This window comes from Xenopus laevis, chromosome 2L (genome assembly GCF_017654675.1).
Source record: "Xenopus laevis strain J_2021 chromosome 2L, Xenopus_laevis_v10.1, whole genome shotgun sequence".
NCBI lineage: Eukaryota > Metazoa > Chordata > Amphibia > Anura > Pipidae > Xenopus > Xenopus laevis.
The window spans coordinates 138,399,034-138,413,032 of record NC_054373.1 but is presented as its reverse complement, the minus strand read 5'-3'; the positions used below and the strand labels follow the sequence as shown (position 1 = coordinate 138,413,032).

The following is a 13,999-nucleotide window of genomic DNA, read 5'->3' as shown; positions in this document are numbered from 1 at the left end:
AATTGCGTTGTAGACTTACGGAAGCAAAAATGATTCATCATGTCACAAAAGGAATAGCAACAACAACAAAATCAAGTATAAAACATAAACAAGTGTTTCTCAAAATACTAAGTGCAGTCATGCCTTTGAGACCTTAGCACCATATGCTACAGAAAAGGGGCCATTTATCAATGAGACATTGGGGTACTAAAAGGGTCAATGTCAACACTTTGCAGCCAACAACTGATTTATGAAGTTAAGAATTGCATTGCTTTGTTTTAGTGAGACCGAGAGCTGAGCATCTCTGTTAACATGAGATACATCCGTGGCTCAAAGTCATTTCAATTTATCTTTGAGATGCCAAATTAGCGAAAATAAATAGTTGGAAGAAGCTTCTGGAACTCCTGGGGGAAGGGCAGTGATGGTGGCCCATGACTTTCCTCTAACTGCTGTCTAGTAATTATCTTGCTGTGTAAGATGCTTAAAGATTGTAATATGAGTACCTACAGCAGTGCATATCTACCTTATAAAGTTCTTTAAAGTTCTATACAACATTATATATATCTTTAATAATGCTATAATGATACTATGGGGCAGATTTACATAGGGTCGAATATCGAGAGTTAATTAACCCTCGATATTCGACTGCTGAAGTTAAATCCTTCAACTTCGAATATCGAAGTCAAAGGATTTACCGCAATTCGGTCGATCGAACAAAAAATCGTTTGATCGAACGATTAAATCCTTCGAATCGTTCGATTCAAAGGATTTTAATCCATCAATCAAACAATTTTTCTTCGACCAAAAAAAGCTTACAAAGCCAATGGGTTTAGATGGCGAGGTAGGGGGTCAAAGTTTTTTTTAAAGAGACAGTACTTAGACTATCTAATGGTTGAATAGTCAAAAACATTCGAAATTCAGAATTTTTTTTATTCTATTCCTTCACTCCAACTCCAGTAAATGGGCCCCAAAATGTACACTAATAACTTTTTAATTAAAAGTCAAAAAGTAGACAATGTATATTGGTGCTTGCAATTATTGCACTTCCCAGGGCCAGAAGTAGGGGTAAGCAGGGCAGGCAGTTGTCAATGGAACAATTTTATGGGTGGAAATTTTGCAATTCCTACTGCTCTCTTTTCACACAGAATATGGGAGACAAGGAACCTTGCAAATAGCAATGGCAGTGATCAATACAGTGGGGGAGGGATTGGTTTTGTGTTTGGCAGCTTTGGGTAGTGTTAGGGCACTCAGATTCCTAGCCTATGATTAAGGGAATGTGTTCCCGAAATGCGTAAGACCTATGTATTTCTGCAGTACTTTGCAATAAAAACCTTCTTTTTTACCGTAGTGCCGTCCTCCTGTTCGTGTATCATTAGGGCACTCAGATTCCTAGAATTCAAATAGGGTAGGGTGCGCTGAGGCAACAGTATATCTGTCCCAAAATCTGAAAAGAAAAAAATATGCCTGATAGTGCAGCAAGCCTGTAAAAGGAAAACGTACGATCTTGCAGAATAAAACTACTCACAAACTCCTTGTGATATTCATGCCAATTAAGTGTTCTCAACACGATAGAGATAATCAAGCCTCCTTTACGAATGGTGCCTACAGGGAAAGAAACTTCGGATAGTGCAATAAGGTAGGTAAAGTTTTAGGACTGCAGTGCACAGTCCTCGCTTACCCCTTTAACTTGTAACAGATGCGTATATGATCAGTGATGATCTGATCGTCAAGGATCTCCCTGTGTGTAGATGTTCGATCAGGAGCGCTGGGGGAGATGCCGGTTAACCCTCCGCTAGACTGGTGGCGCTGAATCTGAAGCGGATTTGTTGGATGCGGGAAAGGAGCAATGCCGGTAATTCTCTTCAGTCAGTAGCCGCCGCTTCCTCGAGCGCAGTTGGTAAGCGCTTCAGTATGGGACGACAGCTTCCTTGATGTGAGACGTGATCGCTTTGGCAGGTTCTGCATATGCTGTATATTTTAATCGATAAAGGGAGAAAACATACGGTGCCAACTAATTTAAATAAAGACTTTATTTTAACAGAGTTTTAGATACAGCCCAACGCGTTTCGTATTGGTAATACTTCCTCAGGGGCAAAGGTTAATTCCCATATTCCCTTGGGGGACATTTATTCCGTCCGTGGGTGGTTCTATCAATTAACATCATTAAGTTAAAACGAATTTCATTATGCGAAACAGATATAATTATCATAAAAATTTTTTTAAAAAAACAAATAGATACAAATGAATTAAAATTAGTCAGTTAAAAAACATTTTAAATCAATTTCTATATTCAAACCTCTAGGTGTTAATGTCTTTAATTTATGTATCCATGCAGTTTCAAACCCAGACTCAGTTTTCAAACTCAGATTCCTAGGCCTGGCTTTGGCAATGGTTATACTTCCGTGGGCAGTTCCAAATGCCTCTACAACCAATACAACGCTTGCTGCATAAGAAGTTTACAGCAGGTATTAATGGATTATCTTCATTATAAAATTGTTACTCAGCAAGGGGCAGATTTATCAAAGATCAACAAAGTTCATCTGATGGAAACTCATCAGATTTTCCACTTTCCTAGCAGGTCAAATCTTTTTACAGATCAGCCTATATATCAATTGGTTTTAACAGGTAATCTTTTTGTTTGATAAAATGGTTTTAGCATTTGATAACTAGACACAATAAATGAAGAGTGAAAATGTGGTCAATTTGTTTGGCATGGCTTTTTTGGTGTCCCTTGTGTAAAACCTGCACTACCGTGGGTGGGTAATCCCCTGAAAATGCATTATTATTGCCTAAAAAGCTGTTTTACTTACAGTGATCCAAATGTTAGGCAATGGGAAGGCATTTTTGAGGAGATTTGTCATACGTCGTTGCGCAGATTTATAGCTGGTGACAAATCTCTTCATGTGCCGGGGGCCTAACAGCTTTGGTTACATCTGCCCTTAAATTTTTTATCCAAGTACATATAGGGCTACTTACTGGAGCTTCTTGTCACACTGTGCAAATATTTACAAAGCATGTTATGTATGAAAAAGAGAGTAACCATAATATTACAAAAATTCTTACCAGAATGTATTTATATAGCGCCAGCAAGTTACTTAGTGCTTTACATTGATAAAATGGCACTTGTGTAGTAGCAAAAAAAATCACCTTTGATGACAATGTTCCACATGCTAAAGCTGATATACCTGTGTTTCCTCTGTTTAATAGTAAATAAATGTCACAGTTGACAGGTTTGTGTGACACTACCTTTGCAATATACAGTAGCTAATACTTCTGGTGCAGATTTGAAATTCAGCTCAGTATCCAATATAGTAAATGTCACGCATTTTCTTGACAGGGCCCAGATTTCATTTAAACATGAATAGGAAAATATCAATTTGTAAAGGAAGCACATACAAAATCTAACTCTATATATATATCTTCAGTATCCGCACTCCAATCAAGCAATCTCAGGGGTGCACAGCCAATTCTCAATCATATATATATATATGTAACACCTATTTGGGCTGCATAGCACACAAATAGTTAAACTGTCCAGCTAGCAGTAGAAGCATGGGTTACACGCGACTTCACACAACAGGGTCAGGGCCTTCGCCATGTGGAAGTGTTCCCTCTATGGTGTAGTGCAACTACATCCCCCAGGCTACTGTGCATACAACAAAAGATGGGCGCCAGGAGGTTCTTGCAGTAAAACAGAAAACGGTTTATTTAACTATGCACAAGGCAAGTGACCACAGGTTTAGTACTCACACAGGAGCTGAGGCAATAGCACATTTCTCACACAGAGCTGCAGGCATTAGGCATTTCTCACAGAGGAAAGGTCTCCATTAGGCATTTGCAGTATTCACACACATTCCCTCCTGGAAGTTGTCAGGAAAGCAGCTTCTACCCTACAGTCCCTCTTCACTGAGGTTCCTGACTGGAGGCAACACATAAAGCCTCTGGGAAGCTACTCCCTTACTGCAAATCCTTGTTGGAGCTTCAGCTGCTCTTTCTCTTTCACCTCTCTGCCTTTCTCTCCTAGAGAGACTATGACAAGACTGCCCTAGTGTAACTATTCCTCATTCACGGGGTTACCTGGTCCCCGACTTCTTCTCCAAAGCACATGGGCCTTTCTGGGCCTAGCTGTGCCCAGGCTCTCCTGAGCACACCCAGCTGGATCACCATCCACAGGCCAAAGAGGAAGTGGCCACTCCCTACACACACTATATAGCAGTGTAGCAGGGGAGTGTCATTCTCTCCTGGCAGATCACTCCAAGAAAAAGGTGGGGGCCTTAAAGCTGCAGGGCAGATTACCCAGTAGGGGTCCCTACATATATATAAGAGTTAGATTTTGTATGCGCTTCCTTTACAAATAAAGTACACCAACTTCGTGTTTCCCTTCAACGACTCGATTGTCCCTGTATTATGCAGAAATCCGGAGAAAAAAATCTGTCTGTGTATTAAGTTCACAATCCTTGTATCCAGCGATTATTTATTAGCTTGAAAATACAAGAAAGACATAAGGCACACCAATGTGCAGTATCCTAATATCGGCTTAGTAGGTACTTACAGGGTTTCCCGGACACATTCGCAAGTTGGAGTAAAACCCGCAGTGCAATATAGCTGGAGGACTCTCCTGCACGCGATGTACCCGCTTTCCTTATGATCCTGCTCACAGATGTATCGGTTGCCTCGTGTTCCACAGCCTCGGCGTCTTTCAGTTTACTTCCTGGTTCATCGGTGCTGGATCTCCTCAGGGTTAGTCAGCGCATTTAGGACACTACGGGCTGGGAAATCATACGTGCAACAGAGGGAAACTCAAATTTTTGGATAGCTTTAATTGTAAAAAGGGTAATATACACTTACACTTTAGATTAGAATACTCTGCCTAACGTGTGTGTGTATATATATATATATATATATATATATATATATATATACACACACACCATGTAACTAAAAGTGTCTCTTCTTACTAAATACAGACATTCCTGGACTGGGAACTGGCACTTATTTGACAGTGTAACATACTGTAATCTACAGCACTTTAATACCCCTCCGAATTGTGTCTGTCTGTTACCCTCCCACCCTCCCATTTAGACTATAAGCACTACGGGGTAGGGTCCTCCAGCCTTTTGTGACCTTGACACTGAGCACTTAATCTGTATTGTATTTTTAATAATGCACTTATTGTTACTTTTTATTTCAATGACCCCTTGTTTGTTACTTCTAATTTATTGTTTTGCTGTACAGTGCTTTGCCCTCAAGGAGTGCTATACAAAAAAAAATATATAAATACACACATACATATATGTTCCTTTCAATCTGTTTTTTCCTTAAGGCTATATAATGGGAGTGTTGGGGTATTTTGTTTTGTTCAATATGTGATATAAGCCACACACTCATGCACCCAACTGGTTTTAATTGCAACATGGGGATTAGCTGCATTCTTTGATTTTGTATAGATATATATTCCTGCATATCAAGTAGAGCATAGAGGTGGAGAAAGGGTGAGCAGACTGAAGGTGTCAGAAGATAAAGGCACAGGGCCCCATTGAGCATAGGCCTGCTATATAGCTCTATTTTCATGGGGCTTCTATATTTCTGGGCAATAAATATACTGGGCAATAAATATACTGACTAACATCCTTATAGAACGTGTTCTATATGATGCTGACTTGCTTTCTCTTATCTGTATTCTGTGCCTAAGTAGCAAAAGGGCAAAAGGAAGGGAACATACATTGAGGTATTACATCTTCATGTAAAATATACTTTGGGCTGTACCTCCTACAGGCATTTACAGCTGCCCTATAACAGGAACTATACTGTCAGAGGCTATAGTTACCTTTCAAATGTTAAAAAAGAAAAGAAAGATAGGAAAACTCTAACATCTAATCCCTTGATATCTGACTCCTCTGCTCCCTTCAGTAGTCCTTTAGGACATTCATGCATGTGATGTACTGTGAGCAAACAGTCACTACAAGACATGATCAAGATGCCAGGGCTGCCCTGAAGGATTTCTGCAAGAATTAGACGCCTCTGCCTCATGTTATAAGCAATAAGAATGATCAGCCTTGGATGAACTTGAATGAGATGGAGCCGCTCTGCTTCATATTATCTCAAGTGAGAAATAAATTACAATCTCTCTAAAAAAAAAAAAAAAAGACTGTAAAAAGTGTTGTACAGAAAACGTTCGTCCTGTGAGCCTAATTTTCAGCCCATAAAAATCACCAGCTAAAAGGGCAACAGCACAAATGACATATTCTAAAATGTAATTATACCTGAGGATTTGTATGGTCTCATTTACCTTTAACAAACTGCTTGAAAATAAATCCATGAATTATTTATGCTCTGAGGTTTATTTAATTTTTTCCCTTTCCTTGGTTAATCGAATGAAATTACTGAACATAGTTTTTAGCTTGAATTTTCAGTACAGGTACTATATTCAAAATTTGCCTTGATTGTGTTGTTGCTTAATATTATCCGTAAATGAATGTTTATTTGGGATGCTCGCAGTTGCCCCAGTCCTAGTACCTCCTGTTTCACCTGTAGGACGTGTATGTTCTTTTTTGCTAGAGGCCAACAATAATGACTTGTTCTGCCTCTATATCATATACAAAAACCACAAGACCAATGTCTGACTTTATAAACAAATAACCACCCAGTTTATGTCACAGAAAAATTCATATAAAAAAATAAAACTTAATAGGTATTAAATGCATAATTAAGATATACCCTAACCTTTAAAACCAGGTCTAATATCAGGTTTAATAAGCCTTTAATGGGTTATGCCATTATTCTTATGGAATTACTCATTATAGTCTATGGTGGCAAGTAAATTCAGGTGATGGCTGGTGATCAGGAGGTGCTGTGTAATGTATTTGATTTCAATTTTTTTTAAACAACTTGATAAATAGACTGCAACTGCTGAAGAACTATGCCACATACAGCAAGGATGAAGCAGACTCTACTTTTCAATATAATATTTTTCTCTCTGCCCAATGTCACCTCCTGTGTGACATGACCTTAAGTTTGACACTTCATGACCTTGAAGTTTAAGTACCTGATCAGGCAACTGATTATTGGTTATATCCAGGAGTTAAGTCATATTTTTATGTAGCAGTAGTCTAATTTATCTATTATGTAATTTTAGAGCATTCTCCCACATTCTATTCCTCAGCCCAGGCCAGCAGTCATGATCATAACCCTAGCTACACTGGCTATACTATGTTGTGCTCTGTCTTATATATGATCTGCAGAATACATGTGGAGAAAATCCTGTACAAAAGTCGACTTTTGACTCTCCACCATAAATTTCTCATGTCGTGCCCCAGTTCTGCTCTCAACCAAGCTAACAATTAATACTATTCTAGGCTCATAAACAATAACAAATCCATGTTCACCATTTGCTTTCCATTCAATTACATCGACAATCAATTAAATATTTTTCTACAACCTCTTCTGAAATCTGTCAAGTTCTTCAAAAACAAAGAAGTCTACTTCCACAGATTTCTGTCTTTAAAGATAACTATCTCACCCTTCATAGGCATGCTCTCTCCAATTTTTTGTGGTGCAGGTACTGAGTCTGAAATGTTCTCGCTTCTCTTGTTCACTTACAACAGGCTCCTTTGAGTTTTTGCTTTCGTTATTACTTAAACCTTCTATGCACATGATATCTTGATATATTTAGACAGTCATTTAGTGACCACTGATATTGAGACCCAGATCTATAAATACACCCTAGCCGCCTCCAATCACTTAGAGGTCAACTTATTAACATTCGTATTTTGTTTGTGTTCACAAACTGTATTTTAGTGCTATAAAACTTGCATTATACTAATTACTTCAAACCATGAGAAATGTGCATTTATTCATTGAAAAAAACATTTTGCCATTTATAAGTTGTTGAAGTCATGTGAGGCCAATGATATTTGTCCCTTTCCAAGTGTAAACGTTTTCTTTAATTCGAGCTTTTAGAGTTCTTGGGGTTTTGCTTAGTATTCAGATTAGTTCCGAATTTTTATTTGTTTGTACTTTTTATATTAGGCTGTTTTAATAAATTACATGGCATTCATGGTTTTAGAGAAAATGAGTTTTTTTCATGGTTACTAAAATCAGAATGTTTATAAATGGGCCTCCCTGGGGCAGATGACAAATTGTAAAATTAAAGTTCAACACAGAAACACTAACCCACTTTCTCTTCATTCCTATGGGATTTTTAGAAGAGTATTTATTAATGGGTGAAAATTAGTGGAAAAATTCAAATTTATAAGGTCAATGTTTTGGTTCTCACTGGGATTTTTTCAAGACCAACAGTTGGCTTTGAGAAAGGTTCAAGGAGGACCAAATTTTTTTTAAAATTAGGTCAAAGATACTATTAATGGTTTCAGGCAGGCTTTTTTAGACTTATATTAATGCCCTTGTTTCTAAAGATCCTTCAGTGAATGAAAGCAAAGCTGAGCTTTGGTGCAAATTGCTAAATGTAGATATGTTTGCTCAGTCCATTTGATGTATCACTATAATATATAAATAATAATGGGTGCTTAGGCATTTTATGTTAAATTTGGCCCTTTGTGGAAATGTAAAGGTATTTGATTTTTCTTCCATCTTCTATAGCACAAACTACCTGTAGTTTAAATATGTATTTGTATTGCTTAACTAGCTTTAGAAGGGTTTCAAGATTTCTTCCTCTAAACCATGTCATATATATGCTCTGGCACAGAGTTATTCAGCAGGGGAATAAATTCTGCTCCTGTTCTTTTACTGATGAATGTGAGCGAAATGTAGATAATACATAGCTAAGATTAAACAAAACCTACAGCAAGGTGGAATGTTCAGACATAAAAATATTTCACAATGGATATAAAACGGAGACCCATCTGCAGCTTAGCAGTTTCCATCAGAAGTGTCCCGTTACTGATCTAAATTGCTATCCTAAAACTGGAATTCAACAGCATATAGGAAGAGAGGACTGAAAAGTTTCAAGCGATTTGATAGAAGGCTCTATATTTAGCATGCTTCAAATCATTAACTTCTTGATTTCCAGCTTCTTTTTCCAGAATTTGCTTGAAATAATTCCTGTTCTTTCTTTTGCTACCAGATAGCAACCTACAGGTATGTGGACAAGCTAATAGCTGGCTTGAGAAAACAGCAAAATCTGTTCCTTCCTGTATGTCTCAATTTTGTTTTCAGTCATTGTAGGTTTCCCCGTATCATTTATTTTATATAAAACTGACTTAGGGCTGAATTAATGAGCTAAATCATTTTTTATGCAGTATAAGTTGTGCTGGAGTTAGAAAAAAATGGCACAACCCTTAACTTTGGAAGCTTCCAAAATTTTCCACTTGCCATTCATAACCAACATCAAGGGGTACATTTACTTAGCTCGAGTGAAGGAATAGAAAAAATACTTCGAATTTCAAATGTTTTTTTTGGCTACTTCGACCATCGAATTGGCTACTTCGACTACGACTTCAACTTCCAATCGAACGATTCAAACTAAAAATCGTTCGACTATTCGACCATTCGATAGTCGAAGTACTGTCTCTTTAAAAAAAACTTTGACCAAGTATTTGCCACCTAAAACCTACCGAACATCAATGTTAGCCTATGGGGAAGGTCCCCATAGGCTTCCTAACAATTTTCTGATCGAAGGAAAATCATTCGATCGATGGATTAAAATCATTCGAATCGTTCAATTCAAAGGATTTTAATCGTTCAATCGAACGATTTTTCCTTCGATCGTTCAATCGTAGGAAATGCGGTAAATCCTTTGACTTCGATATTCGAAGTCGAAGGATTTTACTTCGACAGTCGAATATCGAGGGTTAATTAACCCTCGATATTCGACCCTAAGTAAATGTGCCCCCAACAGTCACAGGGAGATGAAGATCTATAGGATCAGGAGGGCTGCTGTCTGGAAATCCCTGACCTACACATACAAACTAATATGATTTTTATACAATAAAATATCACATAATTTACACTTTTATATACGTTATATATATTGTTTATTGTATATTGTTACTCTTCTCTTTTCCTTGAATTAAAATACCCCATCTTTATGGCAATGTTCCTAATGACAACTAGAACCTGTGTTCCTAATAGATAGGGGTTTTCTTCTTATGGATACACAATTGATAATGAAGTTAAGGAATGGACTCTACTTCATCTAAACTTGCTATTTCCAAAAACTATAAATATAAGCACCATCGATACAAAAATACAAGCAATAATAACAGATTTTGTTTGCTCTTAAAATATATATATATATATATATATATATATATATATTTAAAGAACAAAGCACAGATGGAATTTAGAGGTTTGCTACAACATTCACGTATGAGTAGCATTTGTTGGATATTGTTGCCAGTGCTAGCATGTTGCCCTAATTATCTTGCGTATCTCAAAGTGATTATTTGTTCAGATGGCAACCATTTACAAGGAACCTTCTTGGAGGTCAGCTTAGAAATTCTTGTGATATCTTGTGTTATTTCAGACTGCTTAAAGATGCAATGCTTGGATAACATGCTCACTGTTGAACTTAGTGGCTACTGTTCTATAAAGTTACATTAACTAAAGTAACACATTGTTACAACTGGTCACAATTAAATAGTAGACAGCAGGGTCGGAACTAGGGGTAGGCAGAGTAGGCACATGCCTAGGACACAAAGCTGGGTGGGTGCCAGGCAGGTACCTTCTCTGCTGCCTACCCCATGTCCAGTGCCTGCTCTCCCGACTGCCTGTTCTCTATCACCACGCACGTGGTGTCGATTCATGCATGCGCGCGTCCAGCTTGTGCCGTGACTGACCAGGTTGCCTAGGGTGCCTGGCCCTGCTCTGGTAGCTGAAACAGACTGAGGGGGCTCGGTGCAAACAATCCTCTTCCCCTGGCCCCCCTCTCACCTCCCAGGCCAGCACTGCAATGCTATTTTAAAGCTAAAAGATAGGTCAGGTAGGGGGACTATGATGCAGCACACCTCGTGGTCCAGGCCCCCTGTTGCCAGGGTTTCCCCCCCCAGCGGCGTCTGCTGTATAGGTAGTTACTGCAGTGATTCTGGGCACAGGACCGATTTACTAAAGTTTGAATTTTGTTTGTTTCACAAATCATATTTCTTAGTGCTAAAAATTTTGTACTAAATACTTAAAACCATGAAAAGTGTGTAGTTTATTAAAGGAAAAATATACAAAAACATTCATACAAAACTTTGCCATCTAAAAGCTGGTGAGCTCAAGTAGAAGTCAGTGGGGATATGTCCTTTTCCACTTGTAAAATCTTTAATTTTACAGTCTTTAATTCAAGCTTTTTAGAGGTTTTTGCTTTTTTACATTTGTAACCGCATGAAATATGAGGATTTCAAGGTTTTTGTATTATTCTGACTAATTCAGCATTTTTATTAGTTTGTGCTTTTTATATTTGGTTATTTTAATAGATTACTTGGCATTCATGGTTTAAGAGAAGATGAGTTTTTTGTGGTTTCTAATACCTCTAAAACTACTAAAATCAGAATGTTGATAAATGTGCCTCCCTGGGTCTATTGTGAATTGCTAAATTGTAATATCGTTTTTCTGAGCCCCAGAAATCTCTGAGTTCTGAGTCCTGTAATCTTGTTTACCATTTTGATGGCTGATGGCATGAACATGATAGCATATTGTCTCTCTCTCTTGTGCTTACAACTATTCCTTATACAATTACTACATAGACCAGGGTTTAGAGTATAAGAGTATCAGTATAAAAAGATAATAAAATCCAGGCACTAAACAATACACTTTTTGGTTGCTGGGAATAGCTGACCTTTGCAAACCAAAGCCGTTAATAATAAGCCATTTTTGGCAAGAGAGAAACAGATACTAAATGCAAATGTGTAAAAGAAAAAAAAATTAAAACAATTAAAGAATGATCTCAGAATACAATCCTTGTACAAAAAGTTAATTTTAAAGGGAGCTGACCATTTAAATGAGAACTAAACCCTAAATATGAAAATTACTAAAAATGCCATATTTTATGTGATGATCTTATTGCACCAGCCTAAAGTTTCAGCTTGTCAATAGCAGCAATGATCCAGGACTTCAAACTTGTCACAGGGGGTCACCATCTTGGAAAGTGTCACATGCTCAGTGGGCTCTGAGCAGCTGTTGAGAAGCTAAGCTTAGGAGTCGTCGCAAATTATCAAGCAGAAAATTCGGTTTGTCTGTAATGTAAGCTGATGCTACAAGACAGATTATTAAATTCTGATGCTAATTGCACTGGTTTCTGTGCTGCCATGTAGTAATTATCTGTATTAATGACTAATCAGCCTTATATTGTGACATTTATATTCTATGTGTACTTTAAATTTTGGCTTACTTACTTAAGGGTATGTGTAGTTATATTCTTTATCGAGTGCAACTTGTTATAATACCATAAATTATGTACTTGTATAATGTATATTTTCTTTATTAATGAAAAAATATTTCACAGAAAAGTAGGCATTAAAATGATTCTTCAATATAACATCAGACTGAATTGAGCTTTAGGTTACAGTTAAGATGATGTCTGTTGATGGAGAAAGAATAATGAAAGAAAAAGAAAGAAAGAAAGAAAGAAGTGCAAAGTAAAAAATAAAAAAATGAATAAAATAGAAGATAGCTTATTAACGTAAAACACAGAAATTTAAGAAAAACTTTTGCTCTGCTTTCGGGGGTGGGGAGGATTTTTCCAATATTGTCATATCAGTGGGTCTATATAAACACAATAAACTATGTCAGCATTTAAAATGTAATTGTGTTATTAGCTTTTGTTTCTTTGCAGCCAGACTTCTCAAATTTTATCAAAGTTCTCCGGTGAATTGTCTTTTGATGCTGCCATTTTTTCCATAATATTTCTGTAGTCAATTTGATGAATTGCAGACTGAGGGAGATTGCATTCTTCCAATTACTGGCAATGAAAGTCACTGTAGAATTAAATATGTCAAAAAAGCAGCCTTTGAGTTGCTTTGGGGAAGGTTTTAGGATAAAGCAGTGAAATTTAAGGTTTCTGAGACATATATTAATGTCACACACAGACATATATATCTATGGGTAGCAAAAAAGTGAAGAGCCTATTCTTGTTGGCCGCATTGTCTCCAATGAGTATTCCAATAAGTATTAGTTTCTTTACTATTACATTAGTGATGAGGTGCAGGCATGGGATCTCTTATCTGGAAACCCATTATCCAGAAAGCTCTAATTTATAAGAAGGTCTTCTCGCATAATGTCCATTTTAAGCCAATAATTCTAAACTTTTTTCTTTAAACATTTTGCTTTTTTCTTTGTAAGAAAATAATAATAACGAAGATGCTCTACATACTATATGTATGACATATGCCGCATACGCGCCGGCTTCCGTGCAAACCCGCCATTGTCCGCGCATGTGTGCATATGCGGAGGCGTTCACTCATACGCACATGCGCCGGCATTCATGCATGCATGTCACACACGCCTGATGGGGCCCCGGAGGTATGGAACCCCGTGAGCCCCCAAAGGTCCAATGGATCCTAGACCTGTACACATATTCCATATTTTAGCTGCCATAGGTTTTTCCAGTTCAGGAGAACAATGGGGAAAAATATTTAATATGAATGCATGCATAGTTTATTTTTATGACTCAAGACAGGCAGACGGCACTTCTGGAAAAGGTTTATTGGGGTTGCTGCTGTAAAACCTTTTACAGGAGCAACCCCAATAAACCTTTTCCAGAAGTGCCGTCTGCCTGTCTTGAGTCTATTGAATGTTAGCAGTGGGGACACTGCTAGACAGAGCACCTGGATAAGTGTATGCGGTGAGCAGTAGCGGTCCTTTACCTTTTGTTTCCGATCTTTAGGTTTATTTTTATGACCACATCTTCAAAGTTTATATACTTTGTATGGTATTTGTATTTGATGTAAAAGCATTTCTTAGTGTACCTTTCTGCATAACCTACATAACACAACTAAAAGGTAAAATTCTTACATCAGTTTGACCCATATGTCTTTTTCTCTATCGCAGTTAGAATGTTTAAATGAAATGTGTTTGCTTA

The 13,999-nt window shown here is 37.4% G+C and overlaps 1 long non-coding RNA gene across 1 annotated transcript; it reads right to left on the bottom strand.

Moving 5' to 3' along the window:
* Positions 1–1,497: 1,497 nt before the first annotated feature.
* Positions 1,498–7,572, bottom strand: LOC121400040. Its single transcript, XR_005965500.1, has 3 exons — positions 7,499–7,572; positions 4,532–4,748; positions 1,498–1,947 (listed from the first exon to the last, which is right to left on the bottom strand). It is a non-coding gene; the product is annotated as an uncharacterized LOC121400040 (long non-coding RNA).
* Between the last annotated feature and the right edge of the window lie 6,427 nt (positions 7,573–13,999).